The sequence below is a fragment of the Tachyglossus aculeatus genome, chromosome 7 (genome assembly GCF_015852505.1).
Source record: "Tachyglossus aculeatus isolate mTacAcu1 chromosome 7, mTacAcu1.pri, whole genome shotgun sequence".
NCBI lineage: Eukaryota > Metazoa > Chordata > Mammalia > Monotremata > Tachyglossidae > Tachyglossus > Tachyglossus aculeatus.
This window is the reverse complement of record NC_052072.1, coordinates 55,016,349-55,041,730: the sequence shown is the minus strand read 5'-3', so window position 1 is coordinate 55,041,730 and position 25,382 is coordinate 55,016,349. Positions and strand designations below refer to the sequence as shown.

The 25,382-nt window shown below is 42.1% G+C and overlaps 1 non-coding gene across 1 annotated transcript; it reads right to left on the bottom strand.

Annotated features, from left to right (window-relative positions):
- Window positions 1–912: 912 nt before the first annotated feature.
- LOC119931233 lies at window positions 913–1,050 on the bottom strand. Its single transcript, XR_005452086.1, has one exon. It is a non-coding gene; the product is annotated as a small nucleolar RNA SNORA7 (small nucleolar RNA).
- Between the last annotated feature and the right edge of the window lie 24,332 nt (window positions 1,051–25,382).

Genomic DNA, 25,382 nt, shown 5'->3' with positions numbered 1-25,382 from the left:
GTGTGACTTTGGGCAAGTCAGTTAACTCCTCTGAGCCTCAGTTCTCTCATCTGTAAAATGGGGATGAAGACTGTGAGCCCCACTTGGGACAATTTGATCATCTTGTAACCTCCCCAGTGCTTAGACCAGTGCTTTGCACATAGTAAGCGCTCAATAAATGCCATCATTTACAAGAACCTTCAGGTGGTGGCTTCAATGGCTCTTTCATGGCTGAACTGGCAAAGCAATTGGCTGTATTTAGTTTTCTGGGTTTCAGGCCCTCAAGGGCTGTTTACCCATGTCTGACCCAGGAAGAAGGGTTTGCTCATACCTGTATGATCGATGTCGAACTCCTCAATCTCTGGATCTTTCTCAATTCTGGATCATCCTGAAAGTTGATTCAAAGACCCACCTGTTTGCATTGCCTTGTGAACTATTTACGTGAACCATTTTTCATCCCAGAGGTTAAATTCTAGGCAGTCCAGACAGAAGACTGAGTGCATGTTCCTCTCTTTTGTGTTTTGACTGTATTGAAATCACAGGTCTGTTGCAGTGACTAGGCAACACAGTGGTAGGAATCATGCAATTAGTGGTATTGAGATTTATTGAGAGCTTACTATGTGCAGAGCACTTTACTAAGCTCTTGGAATATAATACAACAGAATTAGCAGACATGTTTCCAGCCCTTGATGAGCTCACAGTGTAGAGGAGTTGTCTTTTGCTGTTGAGTTATCTCTGAGCCATAGTGATACCATGAACACATCTCTCCCAGAATGCCTCACTTCCACCTGCAATTGTTCTGGTAGTGTGTCCATAGAGTTTTCTTGGTAAAAATGTGGAAGTGGTTTATCATTGCCTCCTTCTGTACAGTAACTTGAGTTTCCAGTGTCAAGTCTCTCCCATGTTACTGCTGCCCAGCACAGGGGAGTTTTGTCTTGTAGCAAATTACCTTCCACTCCCTAGCCACTTCCCAAGCTAGGAAAGGAATGGGTATGCCTCTACTTTACTCTCCTTCCCATAGTCAAGACTGGAAGAATATGGGAAACTCTCCAGGTGTGATCCTGAGAGGGGCATAGAGGAATTACCCTAGTATATAGGAGAGGGAGTACAGAGACACGTGCATGCCTCCTTCAGGGTGTTCGGGGGTAAGAATGGAAGATGAAGACTTAGGGGTGGGGTGCTCTCTGGGGAACAATTCCACATTCTTGTAGAGCCCAAACTGAGACCACACATCCATTTCATGTACATTAAACACTGTAGTAGGTTTTATTTTAGTGGAAGATGGCTTTCTTACAAGCACTCAAAGCATTTCAAATTGAAAACATATCGCAGTTCTGTAAGAGTTTTTGCTTCTCAAAGCTGCTCGGAAGCCACTATTCTATGATTCATATGCAATTTACTAATTCTTCCAGTGTGGGTCATGCCCTGACCTTTGGGTGAAACGTTTCTAGGCTTGACCTGGAATATTTGATCTTTCCTTCTCCCAGGTCCACTGTAATAGAGGGCTCGATTCTTTATACGATGTACAAAGTTTAGTTTTTCAAAGCAAAAGCCAAACTGTTTTTTCTCCCTAGGCATTCGTGAGCACAGGATGTAAAAGGATTCAGGGGATCTAATGAGAATCATACAGAAGTCTACTAAAAATCTAGACATTCCATCCCTTTTCATCCAGTTCTGATTTATTGTTCTGATGATCTATTATTCCTGTTAAACTTGTCTTTTCTCATTTGTATTTATCCTATTTTTATTCATGATATTTAAGTGCTTACTATGTTCCAGGTACTGAACTAAGTGCTGGAGTAGATACAAGCTATCAAGTTGTACACAGTCCATTTCCCACAAGGGGTTTATAGTCTTAGTCCCCAGAATCAGTGTGGTTCAGTGGAAAGAGCACGGGCTTTGGAGTCAGAGGTCATGGGTTCAAATCCCGGCTCTGCCACTTGTCAGCTGTGTGACTTTGGGCAAGTCACTTCACTTCTCTGCACCTCAGTTACCTCATCTGTAAAATGGGGATTAAGACTGTGAGCCCCCCTTGGGACAATCTGATCACCTTGTAACCTCCCCAGCGCTTAGAACAGTGCTTTGCACATAGTAAGCGCTTAATAAATGCTATTATTATTATTATTATTTGACAGGCGAAGTAACTGAGGTTAAGTGACTAGTCCAGGGTCACACAGAAGACAAGTGGCAGAGTCAGGATTAGCACTCAGGTCCTCTGACTTCCAGGCCCATGCTCTTTCCATTAGGCCATACTGTTTCCACTCCTTTATTGGAAAGTCCTTGAGGGTCCAGGAATCCTAAATTCTATTCTATTGTGTATTCCCTAAATGTCTGGTAGAGTGCTGTGCACACAGTAAGAGCTTAATAAATGCTGTTCTTGTTGATGATAGTATGGGGAAACTCTCAATGCTTTTGTTCTACAAGTAGCAAAAGGTCAACAGAAGAACTCTTATGCCTCAATTCAGATTTTGGAGGCCAGGTAGTATAGACTGTCAAATTGTAAACCTGCTATTTAGAAAGTATCCATCTAAAAAGGGGAATGTCTTCAGAGAAAGTTGGATTTAGCACCCATTTTCTTGAGCTGCCCAATTTGTCATCTGGTTTTACTCAGTGAAGCCGTGTGGCCTAGTGGATAGAGCACAGACCTTGGAGTAAGAAGGACCTGGATTCTAATCCCGGATCTGCCATTTGTCTCTTTTGTGACCACAGGCAATTCACTTAACTTCTCTACACCTCAGTTACCTCATCTATAAAAGGGGGATTAAGAATACAAACCCTATTTGGGACATGGACTGTTCCAACCTGATTCTCTTTTATCTACTTCCACACTTCGTACAGTGTATGGTACATAGTAAGTTCTTAATAGATATAAAAAATATTTGGAGTGGGCAGTGTGTGTTCCTAAATACTCAGACATTAGAGCTTATGTTTTGGACTGCCTCCAAGGGGAATCTTCTCCGGACTGTAAACTCATTGTGGACAGGGAGCGTTTCTGTTCATTGTCATAATGTACTGTCCCAAGCACTTAGTACAGTGCTCTGCACACAGTAAGTGCTCAATAAATACTACTGAATGAATCTCATCAATGGTAAAACATGTACTTCTTGATTTGCTTTTCTTGGGGTGATAGGGACTAATATACATGTTACTAAACTGAAGTTTGATCGACCCCAACAAATTCTTGCTGATTGCTTCAACCAGAAGATCAAATAACTGCATCCAGAATCTTAGTCTATCATCTCACTCTTAGGACTTCGATGGAAAAAATGTTTTGTCTAGGAAGGGTCAGCAGGGAAAAGGAAATTTGTACTGAAACACAGTTCATTGTCCCATTTTGCAAAATAAATGGAGTGAGATTTCATTCTGTTAACTTTCATTCTACAAAGTTGAAAAGTAAAATAACCCCACAGCATCTTGCTTTCTGAATTGACCTCTAGTTTACATGAATCAGTTCTTCTCATACGTGGGTAAGTATCTGCAACAAGAGGTTTGGAACACTAGTTCCCTGTTATTAGGCTGCCCTTCTCCTTCAGTTGCCTAGAAATGTATCAGAATGTCTGGGATAATAGGTTTTATTGCCAAGCTTAGGATCCATTGGGTCTGACTGTTCCTATGTTGCCAACTGTAACATTTTGTTCTTTAAATTATTTTCCTTTTTGGCTACAAATGGCCTTATTTTATTATAAAAATGGGGAGGAGGGACTTATAAAAAAAAAAAAAAGGATTCATGGACATCAAATGACTCATAATGTTATTTCGCAAGTCTAAGTATAAACACACCCGAAACCAAAGGATTGCCTTTCCCTCCAAGCTCCCAGAGACTTAAAAAAAAGAATAGCCAAACTCAAAAATTATAGTTGTAAATGCAGAAGGAATCCTTTGTCCCGGTCAGAGTCATCCCTCTTCTGTGTGACCAGAAAATAAGGCTGGGGAGGGATGGAGGAAGGTCTGGTTTGCCAGTAGCTAGAGACCAGGACCCAGAAGATTTGTGGATATCCTAGTTGATGCGGTGGATGGGAGCAATATAGGGAAAGCTCAGACTGAGAGATCCTCTGATGGTTTACCCTACATGCCTCATCTGGCCTCTGTCCCACCTGACTCTGAAAATGTGACCAAATGGAGTATACATTATGGTCAAGGGCTAAGGGGGCTACACAACAAACGGAGCTAAAGAAGAAATGTAGTCTAGTGGAAAGAACATGGGCCTGGGAGTCAGAGGACCTGGGTTCTAATCCTTCATGCCTCAGTTCCCCCATCTGCAAAATGGAGGTTCGATGTCTGTTCTCCCTCCTACTTAGACCATGAACCCCATGTGTGACCTGATTATCTTGTGACTATCCCAGTGCTTAGTAAGGTGCTTGACACATAGTAAGCACTTAGCAAATACCACTATTATTATCAGAACTGGAAGTCAGATAAAGTACAATGGTACAGGACCCAATCTTGCTTGATTGCACCATCAAGAAAATACAATGAAATGGCTGAGAAACAAAACTCCAGCATTCAATCAGTCAACCAATCCGTGGTATATGTTGAGCATTTACTGCGTGCAGAGCACTGTCCTAAGTGCCTTAGTAAAATACAATATGCCTGAATTGGTGGACATGATCCCTGTCATAAAGGAGTTTATAGTCTACAAGGAGAGAGGGACGTTAAAATACATTACAGAACCGGGTTATAGCACAGCATAAGCATATGCACATGCATGCCAGTAGCTGGGGTGAGTATCAGAGGGTTTAAGGGGTACACATCCAGGTGCATAAGCAATACTGAAGGGAGGGCAGGAAGGGGAAAGGAGGGCTTATTCAGGAAAAGTTCTCTTAGCAGAGATACGAGAAGGTTTTCCAGCAGGTAGGGCTCATAACACACTACATGGCCTACTACTGGCCTAAAAGAAATGATACAGTTCCCTAGATGTTTCCTGGGAGATACTAAAACCCATTGGAACTAACTCAAAATAGCATCAATATGCTCATATTTTCATCTCTAAAAGGGCTCCAAAGCGAAGAATATTTCCACCATGAGTCGTGATTGGTGGAACACTCCAAAGAGGAATTGTGCACACTCAACTCTTGCATTTCAGTCTATATCTATCTTTATATCATATATGTCTGGGCATATATGTATGTATACATACATATATACCCATATACATATATATATACATGTATATATGTCCATGCATATATATACACAAATATATATTGTGTATATATATACACACATATAAATATTTCACATCACTGGTACTTAAATACTTACTATGCACAGTGCCATGGGCCAGGGGTCGATGGCAGTACAGGCGAGAACAAGGCACAGTGAGGAGGTTAGCGGCAGAGGAGCGGAGGGTGTGGGCTGGGCTGTAGAAGGAGAGAAAGGAGGTGAGGTAGGAGGGGGCGAGGTGATGGAGAGCCTTGAAGCCAAGAGTGAGGAGTTTTTGCTTGATGCATAGGTTGACAGAAATGATCCCTTCCATTAAAAGCTTTTGGACCTATTGGAAAGGTATAAATCATTGTTATTATTATTATTATTAATAATAATAAGAATAATTGCAGGATTTGTTAGGCACCTACTACCAGCTAAGCACCCTAAGTGCTGGGGTAGATGCAAGACAATCAGCTCGTGCACAGACCCTTTCTCCCTCACTATTTGGGGAGAGGTAACAGATATTTAATCCCCATTTTATAGATGAGGAAGCCAAGGCACAGAGAAGCTGAGTGACTTGCCCAAGGTCACCCAGCTTGCAAATAACATTGCTGGGATTTACAACCGAGGTCTTCTGACCACCAGTTAATCAATCGATCAAATGTATTGAGTGCTTAGTACTAAGCACTAAGTTCTCTAACTGCTCCTCTAAACACTGTACTCTTCTTTGGGGCAGGGATTGCATTTACCACCTCTGTTGTATTGTACTTTCCAAAGTGTTTAGTACAGTGCCTAGCACACAGTAATCACCCAGTAAATACCCTTAATGGATTGATGTCTCATCTCTTGGGTGCATTATTCTCATCACACTCTTCTTTTAGTCTCCCTAGATTGGTGAGTCCCATGTGAGACAGTGACCCTGTCTGACTTGATTGTCTTATATCCATTCCAGCACTTTTTACAGTGATTGACACAAAGCGCTTACCAATAACATTATTATTATTATTATTATTATTATTATATTTCCTTTCAGAGAGAATAGAAACAAGTACTTCAGGGAGCACTCAGGATGCATTCAGCTGGTCCCCTAGAACATAACAAGCTTCATGTTCTAAGGAAAGTGCAGCCACCTGTTTTTCCTAAATTATGGTACTTTTTAAGCACTTAAAATGTGACAAGCACTGGAGTAGATACAGGTTCATCAGGTTGGACACAATCTCTATCCCACATGGGACTCACAATCTAAGTAGGAAAGAGTAGGATTTAATCCCCATTTTATTGATGACATAACTGAGGTACGGAGAATCAATCAACCATTCAATCAGTCATATTTATTGAATGCTTACTGTGTGAAGAGCACAGTACTAAACTCTTGGGAGACATATCCCCTTCCCAGCTGACAGGTGCGGGAGAAAGACTTTAATATAAATAAATAAATTACAGATATATACATAGGAGCTGTTGGACTGGGAGGGGGAATAAATAAAGGGAACAAGTCAGAGTGACATAGGGAGGGAAGAAAACGAAAAGAAGGCTTAGGCAGGGAAGGCCTCTTGGAGGAGATGTGCTTTCGATAAGGCTTTGAACATGGGGAGAGTAATTGTCTGAGTATGAAGAGGGAGGGTGTTCCAGGTCAGAGGCAGAATGTGGGTGAGAGGTCAGCAGCAAGATAGATGAGATCATGGTACAGTGAGTAGTTTGCCACTAGAGTAGCAAAGTATGCAGTCTGAGTGGTAGTAAGAAAGTAGCAAGGTAAGGTAGGAGGAGATGAGGTGACTGAGTGCTTCTTAAGCCAATAGTAAGGAGTTTCTGTTTGATCCAGAGGTGGATGGGCACCCACTGGAGTTGCTTGAGGAATGGGGAAACAAGGCCTGAACGTTTTTATAGAAAAATGATCCGGGCAGCAGAGTGACGTTTGGACTGTAGGGAGAGACAGGAGGCTGGGAGGTCAGCAAGGAGGCTGAAACTGTAATCAAGGTGGGAGAGGATGTGTTTTGTATTAATGTGGTAGCCATTTAGATGGAGAGGAAAGGACTGATTTTTGTGATGTGGAATCTGAACCTACAAGATTTAGTGACAGATTGAAAATATGGGTTGAATGAGAAAGAAGAGTCTAGGATAATAATAATAATAATAATAATAGCATTTATTAAGCACTTACTATGTGCAAAGCACTGTTCTAAGCACTGGGGAGGTTACAAGGTGATCAGGTTGTCCCACAGGGGGCTCACAATCTTCATCCCCATTTTACAGATGAGGGAACTGAGGCCCAGTGAAGTGAAATGACTTGCCCAAAGCCACACAGCTGGCAATTGGCAGAGCTGAGATTTGAACCCATGACTTCGGACTCCAAAGCTCATACTCTTTCCACTGAGCCACGGTGCTTATTCCAAGGTTATGGGCTTATGAGGCAAGAAGGATGGTGGTGCTGTCTACAATGATGGGAAAATCAGGGAAAGGACAGGGTTTGAGTGGGCAAATAAGGAGTTCTGTGTTTGACACGCTGAGTTTGAGGTGACAGGGGACATCTGAGTAAAGATATCTCAAAGGCAGGAGGAAATGCAAGACTCAGAGCGACCACATAGAAGTTACGTGACTTGACCATGTTCACACTGAAGACGAGGTAAAGCTGGGATTAGAATCCAGACCCTCTGACTCCCAGTCCCATACTCTTTCCATCAGGTGGTGTTGCTTCCATGCCAATTTCTCTAGGGATGATCCAGATAGGAATAACTTTCATTGGAAGTATTCCATCAATGCCTACTCTGAACATAGACTGGTAAGGATGAACGATTGGTAAGTGGAAGAGTTGAAGAGTGATTGGAAGTACCCGGGAAACTGCAAATATGTATCTCAATCCCGGGTTCCACTTGAAGCTAATTGAAAAAATGAATGACAAGGCAGCAACTCCCCCGCCCCCCACTCACCACCCCATTTCCTGTTGGTTCTACCTCAGTTTTATGATAGTCTAAAAAACTTGGGCTAGGCGAGGAGCCTTCTAAGTGAGAGCATTGGGGATTTCAGGTACAGGCCAACAGAAGAGGTCCCTTTTATGTCAGGAAATGACTTTGGCCATTCCCCAAGAATGCCTGACTGATGCTCAAGCCAATGTAAGACAGGATATGAGTCCAATATCTCCACTTGTTGCCTATGAAATGGAGATGTGACAAACAAAAAGACAAGGGTTGGAAAGGGGAACAGGAGAGACCCCAGAGGGTCATTAAAGTAGACTATATTCTCAGCGCACTAATAGTATAGTTTTGGCTGTACACCACCAAAATTCTTATCCACCGGGAACTAGGCCAATGCAGCACTAATACTTGGTTTTCTTCTGTAGCCAAGAAGAATAAATAAACATGACCTCGAGATAAAAGAAAAGCAATTTGAAGAACAAAAGACTGGTTCAAAATGATTCCTCACCTCCTTGCTTTCCTCCTCAGATGATTTCCTTTCCAAAAACAGTGTAAGATCAGCCTCCTTTAAGAAGGCCCTCAGGAAAAGCATGATGCAGACATTACTTCACTGATTTTAAAAAGGTGGTTTGTAGGCGTGAAACAATCTTTCCTATTTTATAGAGCGAGAAACCATGACTACTCAGACATCATACAATAAATTGATGGCAGGACCAAATATCCACAAAGGTAGTCATGATCTTTTGGCTCATTCTCTCTTTTCTCTTTCTGGTGGTTCTCACTGTCCTCCAGGCCACTTTCACATTTGAACATGCCAGTACTATCAAATATCAATTATCGGGGAGAGTGGAAAAAAATGTCGACAGTTGCTGAGAAGCTGTGAAACAATCAAGACACAAAATTTTGTTCTCAAAATTTGAAAGCTGAATGTTTGGAATGAAAACCCATACTAATAAAGTGACTCCAGTAGCTGGACTCATAAACCAAATTTTTGGCTTCTTAATCAGAGAAACCAGTGGGATCTGGGGTGGGGAAAAACCCTGACTCTCTGGCTTACATCATGGTTCAAGTTATCCATGATTCTTTACTGATGGGAGAATTGGCCACTACTTCCATCACTGGGCCCCGCATATAGGAGTTGCTTAGTAATTTACTTTAAAAGGTATTTCCACCCTGGTAGAATACACTTGGTTTGATAGTGCCAGGACTAGGTGAGCCTTGTTCGATGCTTCATTCTATTCACCCCATTCATGGATTCCTCAGAAGAACTTTGGAATTGTTATATTTACTGTCTTTTGTATAGTGGCCCAGCATCTACCATTTTTCTAAGATGAGTGTCAAGAAATATTAAAAATCCCCAAGAATTACAGTAGTCATGTGTATTGAGACCCATCAGAGTACAATGCACTGTGCTGGGTGCTTGGGAAGAATAAAATAAACAAATGACACATTCCCTGCCAACAAGGAGCCCACTTCCCATCAGGGAAGACAAACTTAAAAATATTTACAAATAGAGTAGTCAAAATAAATAATTGAATAAACAAATATGTAGAAGTGTTGAGGATGGATATAGGTAAGTAAAAGCGTGCTAAAGATGGATGATGAGTTTACAGAACTCAGGGTGCAGGACACTACTTGGGGAAGTGTTAAAGTTGTTTGAGGGAATAGGAATTTAGGAAGGTTTGAATATGGGGAAGGTTGTGACCTGTCATATTTGGGGATGGAGGGAGTTCCAAGCTGGGGAAATGACATGAGCAAGGAGATGCAAGTGAGAAAGTTAAGAGCAAGCTTATGTTAGAAAGTAGGCATGGGAGCTGCCAAGAGCAGATAGAAAATGTGGAGGTGAGTTGATGGAGTGAATTGAAGGTGATTGTGAAGAGTTTTAATCTGATTCTGAGAAATATAGGAAAGGGGAAGCCAGTGGAGAGTGTTGAGGAGAAGAGAGATCAATTCTGTACAGAAGATCAATCTCAAGAACTGCTTTGTGCAATAGTGTGCAGTATAGGTTGGAGAGGAGAGACACTGGAAGCGGAGAAACCAATGGAGAGGCTGATCCAATAGTCTACCTGAAAAATGATCAGAATGTGTTTCATGATGGTAGCTGTTTGGGTGGAGAGGAAGGGATAGATCTAGAAGATGTTGGGCGTGAAGAACTAGGATAATTTGTTAATGGAATCCTCATTCACTAAGCATTTAGGTATTGGCCATTCCTCCCCTGGCCACAACACTTAGGTATATAATAATAACGATGATGGTATTAAGCGCTTACTATGTGCAAAGCACTGCTCTAAGCACTGGTATATCTTTAACCTCTTGCTTCTCCCACCTGTAATTATAGCTTCTATCTCCCTAATAGTTTGTAACCTGCTTGAAGGGCACAGATGATGCCCATTAACTCTATTGTAATCTCCCAGTGTTTAATACAGTGCCCTGCAAGGAGTAAGCAGTCAATAAATAGTATTGATTGATTGACTGAGTGTTTTGATTGAATGCCAGCACTCAAAAAAAGGAGGAATTCAAGTTGGCATTAAAATTGGGTGCTCCTGGGACAGGGAGAATTGGGAAGTGTCTGAGTTGGGAAAATGAAGAGGAGGAGTGAATTTAGGGGAAAAGGTTAGGGAGTTCTGTTCCATAGACACTGAGGTTGAGAGGGCAACTGAGAGGGCAAATATCCAGCCCCATTGCCAATTTCTCCTGGTTTGGGTAAGTGTCAGTTGTGAATGCTTCTCTAAAACAATTCTCTAATTTTTTTTCTGGTTCACTCCTGAAGAACAATAAAGTGGATTGCTGCTTTGTCTTATTTATAATTTCATTTGTGAGGGAGGAATATTTATTCACAGGTGCCATTTCCTTGAAACAAAGGAGAATGCAAGGGAGGTCAGTAGCCTGTGGTGCATGAAGTGTTCAGCAACTACAAGTAGAAGAGGAAGAAAGATAGAAGTTGACCACAATGTGACAGGGAACTAACAGTTTCTTAACCTGGTTCTGCCACTTGCCTGCTGTGTGACTTTGGGCAAGTCACTTAACTTCTCTGTGCCTCAGTTACCTCATCTGTAAAATGGGGATTAAGACTGTGAGCCCCACTTGGGACAACCTGATTCTACCCCAGTGCTTGGCACATAGTAAGAGCTTAATAAATACCATTATTATTATTATTATTATTCAGGCAAGTAGCTTAACCTTTCTGTGCCTTAGTTTCTTCACCTGTAAAATGGGGATTCAATAACTGTTCTCCCTCCTTCAGGGATTAGGAGTCAAATGTGGGACAAGGACTGTATCTGAATTAATTCTTGTACCTACCCTAGTAGTACATTACTTGGCCAATCATAAGTGCTTATCATGTGCCACAATTTTTATTAGTAATATTATTATTAAATCAGAGGTAAAGAGTCACCAACCATCTCTCCTCTCCATTCCCCCTAAAGCCACTTATTTGGGAAGGAGAAGTCTGGCTGCTGGGCTCTGGCCAATTTATATTTCAAAGGTTTGTTCAGGGAAAAACCAGAACTGTTATTCACCAAATCCCACAGCCTCAGGATGAGGGACTTCCCATTGACGCTTATAGGTGGCAATTTTAAAAAAATATTAAGGGGAACACATTGTCACCCAGGGAATAGCAGGGAGATGCTAAGGTTGTTGTGGTCAGGGAATGTGTCCCTTTCATTGTTATACTGTAGTCTCCCAAGTGCTTAGTACAGTACTCTGAAAATATAGTTAGTACTCAGTAAATAAGATTGACAGACTGAGGGATTGGAACTGTTACCTCAGGAAATTTTATGATGTATTTTATTGATGTTGAAGTACACTTGGTTCTTTCATGATGTGTGTGTCATTCGATAAATTGGATAGGAAGCTGTTAGAAAATTAAATAATGTTCTTCTCTGACAGTTGTAAATTTTATGGTATTTGTTTAATACATACTATGTGTCAAGCGCGGTTCTAAGCTCTAGAATAGATACAAGTTAATCAGGTCAGAACACACTCCCTGTCCCACATGGGCTCACAATCTAACTAGGAGGGTGAAAAAATATTGAATCCTCATTTTGCAGTTGAGAAAATTGAGGCACAGAGAAGTTAATTGACTTGCCCAAAGTCACACAGCAGTTAAGTGGCAGAGATGGAATTAGAACCCAGGTCTTCTGGCTCCTCGCTCCCAGGTCCATGGTTTCGCCACTAGGCCATGCTTTCCAACTATGTATCTGTGGGGTACCTAGAGGCTCAGTTCTGTCTCCCCTTCTATTCCCCAACTTCACCAACTCCCTTGGAGAACTCATTCACTCCCACAGTCTCAATTACCATCTCTTCACTGATGATTCCCAAATCTACCTCTCCAGTCCCAACCTTGCTCCTTCTCTGCAGTCTCGTATTTTCTCCTGCCTTCTGGGAGATACTACACAGGTGGAGATAGTCATGGTTCCTGTCCTCTGGGGAAACAACTTCTCAACTATTTGTCTTGACTCATTTCTCTCATTTAACCCCTGAATTCAGTCTGTCACAAAATTCTGTCAATTCTTCCTTTAATACAGCTTTAGAATCCACCCCTTTCTCTCCATCCAAATGGCTTCCATGCAGATCCAAGAACTTATTATGTCTCTCCTCGTCTTCCTCGTTGACTTTTCTGCCTTTTCTAACTCTTTACATATTGCTTGGATCCTTTTTCTCAAAATATATTCAGTACACATCTCCCCAATTCTTCTCAAAAACTTCCTTTGGTTGTCCATCCCTCTCCGCATCAAACAGAAACTACTTACCAGCCACTTTAAGGTACTGTCAGATTCCCTACTCCTGCCTTATCTCTCTAATCTCCTACTACAACCCAAACTGTACACTTCAATCCTCCAATTCCATCCTACTTGCTGTACCTTGATCTTGTCTGTCTTGCAGCTGAGCTCTTGCTTACATCCTCACTCTTTCCTGGAACTTCCTTCCCCTTCATAACCATTAGACCACCATCCCCCCCCATCATCAAAGCCATACTAAAATCCTATCTCCTTCAAGAAGGTTCCCCTGACTAATCTCTCATTTCCCTACCCTATTCTCTCTCCCTTCTGTGTCACCTGTGCACTTAGGTCTGGACCCCTTAAGCACTTTGATATTCACTTCATCCCCCAGCCCTGCATCATTTATGTTCATATCTTATGCTCTTCCATTTCCCCTACCTGAATTTATTTTAATGTCTATGTCCCCCAATACACTACTAGCTCCTTTTTAATGGTATTTGTTAAATGCTTACTATGTGCCAGGCACTGTACAAAGCACTCCCATCCTCGTGTCTCTCCCCACTTCAATCCATACTTCATTCTGCTGCCCAGATTGTCTTTGTCCAGAAACGCTCTGGGCATGTTACTCCCCTCCTCAAAAATATCCAGTGGCTTCCAATCAATCTGCGCATCACGCAGAAACTCCTCACCCTGGGCTTCAAGGCTCTCCATCACCTCGCCCCCTCCTACCTCACCTCCCTTCTCTCCTTCTACAGCCCACCCCGCACCCTCTGCTCCTCTGCCGCTAATCTCCTCACCGTACCTCGTTCTCGCCTGTCCCACCATCGACCCCTGGCCCATGTCATCCCCCGGGCCTGGAATGCCCTCCCTCTGCCCATCCGCCAAGCTAGCTCTCTTTCTCCATTCAAGGCCCTACTGAGAGCTCACCTCCTCCAGGAGGCCTTCCCAGACTGAGCCCCTTCCTTCCTCTCCCCCTCGCCCCCCTCTCCATCCCCCCCATCTTACCTCCTTCCCTTCCCCACAGCACCTGTATATATGTATATATGTTTGGACATATGTGTTACTCTATTATTTATTTTACTTGTACATATCTATTCTATTTTATTTTGTTAGTATGTTTGGCTTTGTTCTTTGTCGCCCCCTTTTAGACTGTGAGCCCACTGTTGGGTAGGGACTGTCTCTGTATGTTGCCAACTTGTACTTCTCAAGCGCTTAGTACAGTGCTCTGCACACAGTAAGTTCTCAATAAATATGATTGATGATGATAATCATGTTGGACACAGTCCATGTCCCACACAGGACTTACATTTTAATCCCCATTTTACAGATAACTGAGAAATTGATAACAGGTAATTGAGGAACAGAGAAGTTAGGAGACATTACCAAGATCACACAGCAGATGGGATTAGAAAGCAGGTCCTCTAACTCCTAAGGCCATGATCTAGCCACTAAGCCATGCTTCTTCCCAACTGTGTAAATGTGGGGTACCTCAAGGGTACCTCCTGGTGGGCTGGGATGGTTTCTACTAACTGTATTTTACTATACTATCCCAAATGCTTAGTACTGTACATAAACACTCAATAAATATCTTGATTGATTGTGAACAGAGATGATTCTAGAGATTTGGCCTCAATGGAAAAAGCCCCAGGACAGAGTGGGGCTTAGTAGCCATGGTACTAAGAGTATTTATTAAGCCCTCTCTGTGTTCTCCTGAAATTGTTCTTTCTCACCCCAGAGAGCTCATGAGGCGCTGTTTCCAAGGAACCCTGACTAGCTAATTTTCCCCTTACTGATCTGCCCTCTCTGTGTTCTCCTGAATTGTTCTTTCTCACCCCAGAGAGCTCATGAGGCGCTGTTTCCAAGGAACCCTGACTAGCTAATTTTCCCCTTACTGATCTGCCCTGCTATCTGCTTGGCCTGACTGGTGACATGCCCAGGTGCTCTTGTTCTTAATACAAATTTTGCTATCCTGTCACTCCACATAGAGAAGCAGCATGGCTCAGTGGAAAGAGCCCGGGTTTGGGAGTCAGAGGTCATAGGTTCTAATCCCGACTCTGCCACTTGTCAGCTGTGTGACTTTGGGCAAGTCACTTAACTTCTCTGTGCCTCAGTGACCTCATCTGTAAAATGGGGATTAAGACTGTGTGCCCTACATGAGATAATCTAATCCCCTTGTATCCCCTCCAGCGCTTAGAACAGTGCTTCACAAATAGTCAGCACTTAATAAATGCCATTATTATTATTAGTAGTAGTAGTATTAGTAAGCACTTAACAAATGCCATTATTATTATTATTATTATTAATAAGCATAAGTTTCTGAAAAATCTGACTTTATGGGAAACAATGTTAAATGAATTCAATTACCTCATAATAATAAATATGAGTATGAGGAATTAGTCTCTCCAGAATTTTTTTTCATCAAACAAGGGGTATGGTACAAGTGGCTTAAGCTTTAAATGCTTTTAAACAATTTAGCAGATCAAAGATGATTGAGAAGCTTAGCTTAAGTGGCAAAGTTGGAGATGGGGAGTATATAATTCAGCCCCTACATTAATGATTTATTAAGCTTATTATGACTACCTTCTTAATGATTTATATTACTGAATGTCCATCTTCTCATACAAAACAGAGAAATCCTCATTTTTCTCTAATCAGTGCTGCTGAAATCCATCTATTCTTGATGTAAAATTTTCCAAAGTGAATTCCCATTTCAACTCAAAGTTAAAAGTTTCCAAACATTTATGTGAAAATAAATTGAGAGTTAGGGACTCTAATAGTAAATAGCAGCATCACAATTTTCAACTAGAGAAGCACCGTGGTTTAGTGGAAAGAACACAGGCTTGGGATTCAGAGGTCATGGGGTCTAATTACGGCTTCGCCACTTGTCAGCTGTGTGACTTTGGCCAAGTCACTAACTTACCTGTTCCTCAGTTACCTCATCTGTAAAATGGGGATTAAGACTGTGAGCCCCACTGGTAGATTACCTTGTATCTACCCCAGTGCTTAGGACAGTGCTTGGCACATAGTAAGTGGTTAACAAATACCATCATCATTATCATCATCTAGACTTGTTTGGGAGACCAAAGCAGAAAACAGATCAGCTATCCGGGAGTTCATCAGGCCTCTGGTACTGTAAACTCATTGTGGACAGGGGATCTGTCTATTGTTATATTGTACTCTTCCAAGTGTTTAGTACAGTGTTCTGCACACAGTAAGCTCTCAAAAAATACCACTGGCTGACTCTGGAAAAGGTTCAGATTCTGGCCCAACCCCAGGTCCATGGAAGGAACCACTGAACCGGGTGTTGTGCCAACCCTGCTAGGTACTCATAGTAAACGCCCGATTCATACCATAGATTGACTCATCAGGGACATCTGATGGCCTGAATATTCTCTCCAAACCTCCACAGTGATCCTACACTACCCAAAACTCACCACCATTTCAGGGAAGGTGTTTTAAAGATTTGATTTTTCGGCTTCTACAAAGTCAGTCATATTTATTGAGCACTTACTGTGTGCAGAGTACTATACTAAGCATTTGGGAGAGTACAATATAACAGACACTTTCACTTCCCACAATGAGCTTACAGTCTAAAGGGGGCTGTGTGACTTTGGGCAAGTCACTTCACTTTTCTGGGCCTCAGTTCCCTCATCTGTAAAATGGAGATGAAGACTGTGAGCCCCTTGTGGGACAACCTGATTACCTTGTATCTACCCCAGTGCTTAGAACAGTGCTTTGCACATAGTAAGCACTTAATACCAACATTATTATTAATATTAATATAAATAAATTAATTACAAATATGTACATAGTCTGTTTAAGCAGCAATACTGTAACATTACTACTCTTCTGAAGGAGTGATTGGGGGCGTGAGCAGCCATTTTTGTAAAATCCACAGTGTTTTGGGAATCTGGCATGGGTTTCTGCAGTTGAGGAAGATCCAAACCCAGTAGAAACTACTTCCTCTGTGATCCTGATTCTTGTCTGGGTAGCTTCACTGATGCCAACTCACAAATGGGCACTTGTTGGGAGTATTACTCTTCAACTTGACATGGTTTCTCCATTTGACTTTCTGGTTAGTGCTGGAATCTAAATGGGTGATTCCAGTCCCTTGAGCCCTGATAGAATGAGAGGTATATTAGCAGAATAAGGTACTTCATGATTGAACACTTAGTGTAATGCTTGTCACCTAGTAAGTGCTAAAAAATCCCATTATGATTATTATGACCATGATCATTATTATTCCCACCTAATCCATTTCCATTTATATGCAGATTTACACAGAAAGCCTGGATCAAGGAATTGTGCCTACCAACTCTATTATATTGTGCTCTCCCAAGAGCTTAATACAGTGTTCTGCACAATGTACTCAATAAAAACAATTGATAGACTGGTCTATTCGTTACTTCCATTTTCCATTGTTTGAGATTAACCCAAAAACATTATTCCCCTCACTCAATCAATTGTATTTATTGAGTGCTTACTGTGTGCAGAGCACTGTACTAAGTGCTTGGGAAGTACAAGTTGGCAACATATAGAGACAGTCCCTACCCAACAGTGGACTCACAGTCTAGAAGGGGGAGACAGAGAACAAAACCAAACATATTAAGAAAATAAAATAAATAGAATAGATATGTACAATTAAAATAGAGTAATAAATATGTACAAACACACACACACACACACATATATATATATATGTATATATATATATATATATATATATATATATATATATATATATAAGGTAGTTATATATATATATATATATATAAGGTAGTTATATATATATATATATATATATATATATATATAAGGTAGTTATTATATATATAAGGTAGTTTTGTATATATATATATATATATGGTAGTTATATATATATATATATATATATATATGTGTGTATATATATATATCTACCTTAACTCCTTAACTACCTATGAAAAATATCAGGACAAGATGAAGGAACATAAATGTAAACTCCCTGTGGGCAGATAACATGTCTCATCTTTGTTTTGTTTCCCAAGTACTAGTACAGTGCATTGAACCAAATGTGTGCTAAAAAAATACAAATACACTATAAACATTTTGAGTAGGCTTTGAATAGACTTTATTATTGTTTGGAAGAAAAGTTTAAATCTCAAGAACAATTTGAAAGAAAAAAGTAACAGGCTTTGTGTATGAGGAGAAACAGAAAACAGGCACTGAGATACTTGGTTCATTTATTCAACCTCCAAAACAAATTATGTCTCATTATGTCTCTAGGTGGCTTTACATGGCGAAAAGGTATCAAAACACTCTAAGCCCAGGTTTATGTTCAGATGAATGTGAAGAATGAATTCTTTCTGCAGGAGCTCATGAGGCTTAGAAAAAGCCCCCTGTCCTTTTAAAAAAAAATAATCATAACTGCCAGGTTTCCAGAGTCTTTATTCATAGCAGCAGGTTTTAGACATGGAAAGAGAGGGAGAGAGCACAAGAAAGGGGTGGGGGAGAAGAAGGAGAAAGAGAGGTTAGAGAAGAATTAAACACCATGGAATGATTTAGGATGATTGTCAGCTTAGTCCATCCTTGCAAACCTCCTAAAATTCCAGATTTCCTATGAAAGACACCCAGAGAATCACAGAGGAATGATGGTCTACAGTACCAGTGCAAATTACCTAAAGTACATTAAATTGGATTATGAGTTGGCCTGGATGCCCCATCATGTGTCCCTGACCCAGTTGAAGGGGTTGATTTTTGACATGCTAAATTAAACAGGATCTCATTCATTTGGAACATCTGTCAATCATAGACACAGAGACAGACTGAAACAAAGGGACTGAGACAGGCAGAAAGAATGTTTCTAAGAACTCAAAATCAGTATCTTTCTCCATTCTCTGCCAGGTTTGGAAAGCCACCACTTGCTGCTATCACTGCCAGCACTAGGGCCACAATCTCCCTGTCCTGGCCACCATCACCATGCCAGAGGTGGTCATGTCTGTTTCACTGCTGCACCTAGTGGGAGCAGGGAAGAGAGGCCACTCTGGAAGGTTAGGAGTGGGACTCATGGGAAGTTCCACCTCCCTCTTCCCCGACTCTGCTCCTTAGTCGCTAGGCTGGCAACTTCGTAGTTTAAAAGATGAGGTGGTGAGGTAAAGCGGCCACTTATCCTGTCATCTTGAAGGACTTTGCCAGATAAGAAGACCACTGTTTGAAATGACAGTAATCCTTCATGAAATCGTTCTTGGAGATGCCATCAAAGACTGGTTTGTAGCTAAATCCCTTTCTACCAGTTTCCGTGACCTATAGATACTTTGCATATTATTGAGGGCAGGGAACATGTGTCCCAACTCTGTTATATTGTGTTCTCCCGAGCGCTTAGTACAGTGCTATGTACACAGTAATTGCTCAATAAATGTTTGATTAATTGACTGGTTAACAGAGCAGCTCCAGAGCATTAGCGGAGCCTGCAGACTTCATTTGGGGATATAGCTTAGAGACAAGTTAAAGCTGGAAGATTCTTGTGCGGCTCCTTCCCCCAGAATCTTAAGTATTGGCCCAGCATCATTGTTAGGGGATTTCTCTCTAAATGGAAAGATGACTGATTCCCCTTGCTACCACTCCCCAAAGGTGATTGCAACACATTCTCATTGCTCCAACAACTATGCTTCCAGACACTGCACTTGCTTCAAATAAACAAATGGTAGCAAGGAAATCTGGACCTTCGAGAAAGCCTTTTCGAACAAATAATGCAAATGTTTATCTCCCTCACTTGTAAGGGAAAGAAGAGATAAAGCAAGCTGTTTTGAATTGGCTTGTCCTTGAAGAGGAAATTAATGCCTTCTCTTGATGGAAATTTTATTCAAAGGCCCAAGAATTATTCAGATTGCTTTTTTTCCCCTATAAAGCAGGTGGTAGGCATATGGAATTCCTTCTCTCAGAAAGTTGTGCTGGCCAATAATATCAGTTGGTTCTAGACAGGGTTTTGATCAAACTGTTGATGAAAGTCTGTAATGGTTGAGTAGAGGGAGATTAAGGGATGGAGAAGGGAAAAGTTAGGGTTGTTCACTGGTCCATTCCTAGTCATGACCATTTTTCCAAACATCATGTTTCCACTTTTCAGAGACAGAATCCTGGGCTGGGGGGATGATTAGTTTGACCACTCCATGGCACCACTCTGATCTTGTTAAATGCATAGATTATCCTTATTTGTTTCCCAAGTTCTTGAGACTTCAAAAACTGGACAGGCATAGGAACCGATGATCCGACCTCCCCCTCTCTCCAGCCTATTATGTCCAGGGAGCAGTGCCCCTTTGGCCCAATGAGCAGGTTCTTTTCCTGCTCTAAACATCCCTTTTTTTGGTATTTCTTAAGAGCTTATTATGTGCCAGACACTGTACTAAGCCCTGGGATAAATACAAGCTAATCAAGTTGGACACAGTCCATGTCCCAAGGATTCACAGTATTAATCTCCATTTTTACAGATGAGGTGACTGAGGCACAGAGAAGTGAAGTGACTTGTCCAAGGTCACACAGGAGACAAGTGGCAGAGCTGGGATTAAAACCCAGGTCCTTCTGACTCCCAGACCTGTGCGCTATCCATTAAGCCACACTGCTTCTTATAAAGTAAGTTATCAAAGGGGGACAGCACAGTGAATATTGAGATGAGCTACCCAGAACAGGCTAAGCCCCATATATCCATAGGTAGAAATGTTTGAAACCCTCTAGAACCTGTGAACTGCTCACACATTGCCGAGTGGTTTAGTGGAAAGAGCACGGGCTTGGGAGTCAGAAGTCATGGGTTCTAATCCCAGCTCTACCAGCTGTGGACTTTGGGCAAGTTACTAAACTTCTCTGTACCTCAATTATGTCATCTGTAAAATGAGGATTAAGACTGTGAGCCCTATGTGGGGCAACTTGATTACTTTGTATCTACCCCAACGCTTACAGCAGCACTTGGCACATAGTAAACGTTTAAAAAATATCATCATTATTATAGCATCCTAGACTCCTCCCTGAGGGGTAGGTATTTCCATTAGAGGTTGGCCACTCACCTGACGGCATCAGCTGATGACTCACGAAACAAATCAAGTTGGATTGTGTATCTGTATTAAAAAAATTAAAAAGGTCTGTCAGGTTAAAGGAGCTGATTGAGAAGCAGCATCATGTAGTGGATAGAGCATGGGCCTGGGTGTCAGAAGGTCATGGGTTCTAATCCTCGGTCTACCACTCATCTTCTGTGTGACCTCGGGCAAGTCACTTCACTTCTCTGGGCCTCATTTACCTCATCTGTAAATTGGGAATTGAGACTGTGAGCTCCTTTGGGACAGGGACTGTGTCCAACCCAATTTGCTTGTAGTAATAATAATAATACTAATAATGGTATTTAAGTGCTTACTATGAGCCAGGCACTGAACTAAGCACTGGGGTGGATACAAGTCAGTCAGTTTGGACATAGTCCCTGTCACAAGTAGGGCTCACAGCCTCAATCCCCATTATATAGATGAGGTAACTGAGGTGGATACAAGTAAGTCGATTCGGACATAGTCCCTGTCCCAAGTGAGGCCCACGGTCTCAATCCCCATTTTGCAGATGAGGGAACTGAGGCCCTGGGAAGTCAAGTGACTTACCCAAGGTCACCCAGCAGACAAGTGCCCAGTGCTTAGTACACTACCTGGCACATAGTAAGTGCTTGACAAATACCACAGTTATTCAGTCTTCTGGGGGAGGAAGTAGGGAGGGCAGCCGGTAACAACATGCCATTCTTTTTCTTTTAAAGAAAAATAAAAAGAGCCATAAGCAAGGGGAGGAGCATGGTGAGATCAGGAAGATAGGAAGTAAGCCCTCGGGCTCCCTCCTTGAAACTGCTGAGGGGCAGCTTTCCTGCTCCCCCTCCCCAAACATATCATCCCTTTGAACCAACAAACTCAGAACAAAAATCAAACCCAACTCACTTCAGTGGGAAGTGACACCACCCCACTGACCTGGAACTTCAGGAGTTTTGAGTAGGAACCCATACACTCAAGGACAGACACCAACAACCACTCAACCTCCTCTCCACTTTCCACCATGCACAGGATGATGGGAAGATAGAGACAGAAGACAGGAGTGGAAATATAATTCCACCAAAGGAGAGATTAGCACATGTGCTCAAATAATCATTACTTTCTAATAATGGGAAGTAGTTTCAATGAAGTTGTAGCTCAAGAAAATGTTTTACTGAAGAGGATCATGTCCAGTACGTTATTAATTTTTGAAAGACAAGGAGCAAGAGTGCAGACTCAACCAAATTTCCCAACTGAGAATTAAAATCTATTTCACTTCCTTCTGCAGTTTGAGCTGCATACCGCATTGATTCCACACCCTAAACTGACATCCAGTCTTAAATTCATATTTGTCTCTGAGCAAACCAGTGCTTGGAGATGCTTCAGACACAAGGCTCTGTTCATATGCTTTCTATTTTAGACTTGGCACACACCCCTATGTGTATCCATACCTTAAATGGACCTTTTTAAAAGAAATCATTTCCCAAGATTCAAATTTGGGAATATATCAGTACAGCATATGAAAGCTCAAAGAGTCTTCACATTTTTTGTGGAAAAAAGCACTTTCAGCTCAACTGACAGCCAGGAGCTGAAACAAAATAAAGAAAAAAAAAAGAAAAAAGAGAATTCCAACTCTCAGCAGTTGTAGACTTTTCTGCTCTGATATCCATGGAAACAAAGGTCAGTTCAAAGAAAATAAGGTAAGCGAAAGTTGAAAATGGGAAGGCATTCAAAATTGGCATGGAATGAAATTCAGAATAGAGAAAAATCAAAGAGTGGCTGAAAGATTCAAGAGTAAATCTTTGTTCTTCAAATACGCATAGACTTTATCATACCTGTGTCACTGTGCATGAAGAAGGAACCTCACACAGATGGAGGAGATCCTACAGTGGTCTTTCGACTCATCAGTCCTTCCTGAGGAAAGAGGAAGCATGTCAGTGCAGAGAAAACTGTCAAAACTGTGAAGGAATGGCCTTGCCTTCAACTGGCAGCCTGGCCTAGAGGATAGAGTATGGGCCTGGGAGTCAGAAGGACCTGAGTTCTAATCCTGACTCCTCCACTTTTCTGCTGTGTGACTTTGGGAAAATCACTTAACTTCTCTGTGCCTCAGTTACCTCATGTGAAAAGGGGGATTAATGCTCAGAGCCCCAAGTGGGACAATGACTGTGTCTGACTTTATTACCCTGTATCTACCCAAGCACTTTCTACAGTGCTTGCCACACAATAAGCACTTAAGTACCTTTTGGAGAAGTCATTCACCCCCATGGCTTCAACTGCCATCTGTATATGGCTATTTTCCAAATCTACCTCTCCAGCATTGACCTCTCACATTGTCTGCAGTTCCATATTTCCTCTTGCCTTTAAGACATCTCTAGTTGGAAGTCTGACACCACAAACCTCACATGTACAAAACAGAACTCCTCATCTTCCCACCAAATCCTTCTTTTCCCATACTTTTCCATTCCTGAAGAAAATTCATCATCCTCCCTGTCTCACAAGCCCATAACCTTGGCACTGTCTTCAACTCAGAAGCAGCATGGCCTTTTAGAAAAAGCGTGGAGTTGAGAGTCAAAGGACCTGGGTTCTAATCCTGACTGCTCCACTTTTCTGCTGTGTGGCCTTGGGCAAGTCACTTAACTTTTCTGTGCCTCAGTTTCTCACCTGTAAAATGGGAATTAAATCCTACTTCCTCGTCCTTAGACTGTGAGTCCTCCCTGATTATATTGCATCTACCCCAGTGCTTTAACAGTGCTTGACACATAGTGCTTGACACATAACAAATACCATAATAATATTAACAATGATTATAACAATTTACCACTCATTCCACACATGTATTACCAAATCCTCTACCCTCACAACATCCCTAAAATCTGCACTTTTTGCTCCAATCCCACCTTGATTACTGAGCCAGTCTCCTCACTGACCTCCCTGTCTCTTGGCTTTTCTCCTTCCAGTCCCTACTTTCCTCTAGACTGTAAGCTCATTTTGGAAAGGGAACATACCTACCAAATTCGTTGTATCATGCTCTCACAACTGCTTCATATGGTATTCTATACAGTGAGCACTCAGTAAATACCACTGATTGATTTGCTCTGCTGCCCAGATCATTTTCCAAAAAACACCCTGTCCAAACTTCCCCACTCCTCAAAACCTCCAGAGGTTGCCCATTAACCTCCACCTCAAACAAAATTTTTACCATCTGCTGGCCTAGTGGATCGGGCAAGGGCCTGAGAATCAGAAGGACCTGGGTTCTAATCCCAGCTCCACCACTTGTCTGCTGTGTGACTTTGGGCAAGTCACTTCACTTCTTTGGGCCTCAGTTCCCTCACCTGTAAAATGGGAATTAAGATTGTGAGCCCCATGTGGGACAGGGGTGATGCCCAACTTGATTTGCATGTATTCCCCCCAGCAGTTAGTACAGTGCCTGGTACATGGTAACTGCTTAACAAATGCAATAATAATAATAATAACTTTAAATAAATCTGCTTTAAAACACCCAATCAGCTCTCTCCCTCTTACCATTCTTCACTCATCAATCAATCAATCATATTTATTGAGCACTTACTGTGTGCAGAGCACTGTACTAAGCGCTTGGGAAGTACAAGCTGGCAACATATAGAGACAGTCCCTACCCAACAGTGGGCTCACAGTCTAGAAGGGGGAGACAGAGAACAAAACCAAACATACTAACAAAATAAAATAAATAGAATAGGTATGTACAAGTAAAATAAATAGAGTAATAAATATGTACAAACATATATACAGGTGCTGTGGGGAAGGGAAGAAGGTAAAGATGGGGAGATGGAGAGGGGGAGGAGGGGGAGAGGAAGGAAGGGGCTCAGTTTGGGAAGGCCTCCTGGAGTATGTGAGCTCTCAGTAGGGGCTTGAAGGGAGGAAGAGAGCTAGCTTGGCGGATGGGCAGAGGGAGGGCATTCCAGGCCCGGGGGATGACGTGGGCTGGGGGTCGATGGCAGGACAGGCGAGAACGAGGTACGGTGAGGAGATTAGCGGCAGAGGAGCAGAGGGTGCAGGGTGGGCTGTAGAAGGAGAGAAGGGAGGTGAGGTAGGAGGGGGCGAGGTGATGGAGAAGCCCAGGGTGAGGAGTTTCTGCCTGATGCACAGATTGATTGGTAGCCACTGGAGATTTTTGAGGATATCCTAGTAGGATATCCTCATATCCTACTACAGTACAGCCTGCACACTTCATTTCTCTTATGCCAACCTACTCACTCTAGAAGATTTAATCGGACAGAGCAGCCTACCCAGCCCACCTTCCAGAGCCACCCCGTCCCTGCTTCCATCTGCCACAGCACATCAGGGCTAGCACACCAGAGGTTGGAGGGGAGAGGGGGAAGGGCCACCCACTCCACTCCCTCTGGGAACTGCCACTTCACTTCTCAGTGCCTATTGCCTCATCTGTAAAATGGGGTTTAAGATTGTGAGCCCCATATAGGGCAGGGCTTTTTCCAATCCAATTATTGTGTATCTACCCCAATGCTTAGAACAGAGCCTGGAACACAAAGTACTTAAAGACCATTAACAAAATCTGCCACCAACAACAGAGCAGGCATGGAGGGGAATGGGGGGTGTATTAGGTC